At 46.3% G+C, this 4123-nt stretch overlaps 1 pseudogene; it reads right to left on the minus strand.

Annotated features, from left to right (window-relative positions):
* Positions 1 to 289: 289 nt before the first annotated feature.
* On the minus strand, positions 290 to 1760 carry LOC133245372 (histone-lysine N-methyltransferase SETMAR-like; annotated as a pseudogene).
* Positions 1761 to 4123: the final 2363 nt, after the last annotated feature.

Raw genomic sequence — 4123 nt, forward strand, 5'->3', positions numbered from 1 at the left:
GTCCAAAGATGCCACCAGTAGCTGGATTCTAGTAGGACATGCACTGCCAGTGCCTTCTCTGACTGGAAAGATGTTTCACGAAATTATCTGTAAATACAGTTCCTCAGGTCAGCAGGTAAGAGAGTGGATGGATGAGTGGGCAGGCCGATGGGTGACGGATGGGCGGATGGATGGGCAGAGGAGTGGGTGGGTGGATGAAGGAATAGGTGGATGGATTGGTGGGTGGGTGGGTAGGTGGGATAGTAAGTGGGTGGGAGGATAGATATAGCTAAAAGAGAGGGTGGATGGATGCCAGATAGGCTGGTGGGTGGGTGGATGAGTTGGTAGTTGGATGGGTGGGCAGAGAGAAACCCTGACAGATGGAGGGATGTTAACTCAAATGCCTCCTTTCCCGGGGAAATCATGTGGTCTAGAATTAGGTTGGTGCAAACGTAACTGCAGTTTCAGACAGGGGATTTTAAATCATTATATAGGCTCAAACACATCTTTATTAATCAAAATATGAGCTATTATAATCAACACATTTTTGCCAATGAGACATAAGTTTGCTTATTCCTCTATGGTAAAAACCCATGCCTTGGGATTCAACAACTCTTGGAAATCATTTTCTGTGTCCTGCTTGTTGTGGAAGTGTTTTCCTTGAAAAAGGTTGTTGAGATGCTTTAAGACGTGGTTGTTGGTTGGTGAGAGGTCAGGTGAATATGGCAGCTGAGGCAAAAGTTTGTAGCCCAGTTAATTCGACTTTTGAAGCATTGGTTGTGCAATGTATGGTTGAGTGTTGTCATGAGGAAGGATTGAGCCCTTTCTATTGAATGATGCTGGCCGAAGGCATTGTAGTTTTTGGTGCATCTCATTGATTTGCTGAGCATACTTCTCAGATGTAATGGCTTTTGCTGGGATTCAGCAAGCTATAGTGGACCCAACTTGCAGCAGACCACCAAAGAGTGGCCAGGACATTTTTTTGGTGCAAGTTTGGCTTTGGGAAGTGCTTTGGAGCTTCTTCCCAGTCCAACCACTGAGCTGGTCATCACTGGTTGTTATATAAAATCCACTTTCCTTTGCATGTCACAATCTGATCCAGAAAGGGTTCGTTTTTGTAGCATAGAATAAGAGAAAATGACACTTCAAAATGACGATTTTTTTTTTTTTGCCTCAGCTTATGAGGCACCCACTTACTGAGCTTTTTTCACCTTTTCAATTTGTTTCAAATGCCAAATGAACATAGAATGGTTGACGTTGAGTTCTTTGGCAGCTTCTCCCATGTAGTTGGTCTTCCCTGGTGGCTCAGATGGTGAAGAATCCGCCTGCAGTACAGCAGACCTGAGTTCGATCCCTGGGTTGGAAAGATCCCCTGGAGGAGGGCATGGCAAAGCACTCCAGTATTCTTGCCTGGAGAATCCCCATGGACAGAGGAGCCTGGCGGGCTACAGTCCGAGGGGTCGCAGAGTCGAACACGACTGAGTGACTAACACAGCGTGGCACTCACATAGTTGTGGGAGCATGAGCTTCGTCGTTGCTCTCAGGTGGCCACTGTCAACCTGCGATGGCCAGCCACTGCGCTCCTCATGCTCAAGGCTCTCGTCTGCTTTGCAGAACTCCTTGAACCACCACGGCACTGCACCTTTGTTAGCGGTTCCTGGGCCAAATGTGTTGATGTTACACACGGTCTCCACTGCTTTATGACCAATTTTGAACTCAAAGAAGAAAACTGCTTGAATTTGCTTTTTGTCTGACATCATTTCATAGTCAAAAAGACTTATGAAATAAAGAGCAAGTAATAAGTCATTAGCAAAATAAATAAAGCTAGAAATGTGTATTTAAAATTATGTATAACATAACCGCATTTATTTAAGAACGTATTCCAGGATCAAATGGCACAGTTCAACAACGCAGAACTGCCATCACTTCTGCTGGACACTGGAATACGACTCTCTGGGCTTGAACCGAGCTTTGCTGTGGCCTTGGGCAAAGGACTTACTGCCTCTGAGAGCTCATTTCCTTATCTGTAGAGCTCAGCATAATAACAATATTCACCTGAGCTTCCTCTGGAACCTCAGGAGGTTATTAGCACAGAGTCTGATGTATTAGTAAATGCTCAGAAGTGATAACCTTTCTTTTTATAATAGTTATTTACAGTTGAGGGAGGAACAGTTCAGGGAAGTTTGAGGGAATTACCTGAGTGTCACAGGGCCGGGTCAATGAGATCATGAGAAACAAGCTCTCTCTGACTCTCAGGCACCGTGTCTCCAATCTAAAATCATGTCTCTCTGTGCCAAGAATATTCAGCGGCCAAGAACTAAAGTAAACAGAGATCTAAGTGGCTGGTTGTGATGGTAACAAGGATGTACCCATGAATCTGCAGTCTACAGTGCGTGTCTTCTTTCATTCAAGATGTAGTTTTTGAGTGTTGCCATTGGGCCACAAAGAGTTGGACATGAATGAAGGGACTTAGCACACACACACACAGGCAAGCCATGTGCTGAGAACTCCATTCTCCAGGAGACCTTCCCAACCCAGGAATTGAACCCAGGTCACCTGTACTGCAGGTGGATTCTTTCCCATCTGAGCCACCAAAGAAGCCTGAGAAATGCTCTGGGCAGCTGGGAATTCAATGGTGGGGAAAAAAGTGAAAGGATGCCAGGCATCATCCCTTCTTCATGGAGCTTGTCTTCCAGTAGGGTTGGGGATTAAAAAATAAGCAAAATAAATAACTAAGGAGTGTAAAATGTTGAATGGTGCTGAATGCTACGGAGAAGACTAGAGAATGTGAGAAGGAAAAATATCAGTATGTTGTATGCATGTATTGGGGAAGCATGTGATTTCAGACATGGCAGCCATGGGCAGGGAAGCCAGGCCAGGACCCATGGGAAGGTCTCCAGGGAGAGCCTTCCAGGCAGAAGGAAGAGCAGAGACCAGTGCCGAGAGGGGACAGTGTGGGGAAGAGAAGCAGGAAAGGCTGAGGTAGTGACTGAGGAGCTGGCAGACTCCAGAAGAACTCTGACTTTTACTCTGAAAGAGGTGGGAAGCCATTGGAGGGATTTAGGGTTTAGTAGATTTGACCTCATTATTATTATGGGCTTCCCTGGTGGCTCAGATGGTAAAGCGTCTACCTGCAATGCAGGAGACCTGGGTTCAATCCCTGGGTCAGGAAGATCCCCTGGAGAAGGGAATGACAACCCACTCTAGTATTCTTGCCTGGAGAATCCCACGGACAGAGGAGACTTGTGGGCCACAGCGCATGGAGCCACAAAGAGTAAGACATGAGCAACTAACACTTTCCCTCTTCTCCAAACTAGTCTGGGTACACTCTGTGAGCTAGCTTCAGTCAGTTAGGTAGGAAAACAATTTCTTTTCACTTGTAACCCTGGCTCAGTGTTAAAGAACCCGCCTGCCAATGTAGGAGACAGATGAGACATGGATTCGATCCCTGGGTCAGGAAGATCTCCTGGAGAAGGAAATGGCAACCCACTCCAGTATTCTTGCCTGGAGAATCCCACGGACGGAGGAGACTGGTAGGCTACAGTCCATGGGGTTGCAAAGAGTCAGACACGACTGAGCAACTAACACATTCCAAACATCATCATTATTATTATTCTTTTAATTTTTCATTAAGTGTATTACCATGCTCTCTTTGCTCCTTTTGTTATAAAATCACTTTGAGGTAAGTCGGGTATTTGGAAAGTGAAGACCAAAAAGGAACTTGGTCTGTATCCACACTGGTCTGTAGGAAGATATGAAATCCATCTAGTTGGACACAAATTCTGAAACTGCCCTCCTGCCATGATGGCACCCTGAGCCCAACCACCCTCACCACCCCCAACCCAAGACTCTCCCATGGGAGGTGTTCTCTGGGCCTGACTTCCCTCCCCCTGAGATTCCCATTCAGCGAATCCCTGCAAGGTAGGTAAATGGGTGAGACCCCCTCCCCAAGGTGAGAAGAGGGAGGCAGGTTAGATCTAGGGATGGCCAGGGCCCAAGAGGGTCCCTTAGAACTTAACTCTTGAGGCACATTGTCTTCACTTACACCAGGAAAATAGAACTTTCCAGAGCACTGACTCTTCCCCTACAGAACTGCAATTCTGTTTTCAAAGTCACCCTACCCCAGTACAGAAATGTGTACCCA

The sequence above is a fragment of the Bos javanicus genome, chromosome 3 (genome assembly GCF_032452875.1).
Source record: "Bos javanicus breed banteng chromosome 3, ARS-OSU_banteng_1.0, whole genome shotgun sequence".
Classification (NCBI taxonomy): Eukaryota; Metazoa; Chordata; class Mammalia; order Artiodactyla; family Bovidae; genus Bos; species Bos javanicus.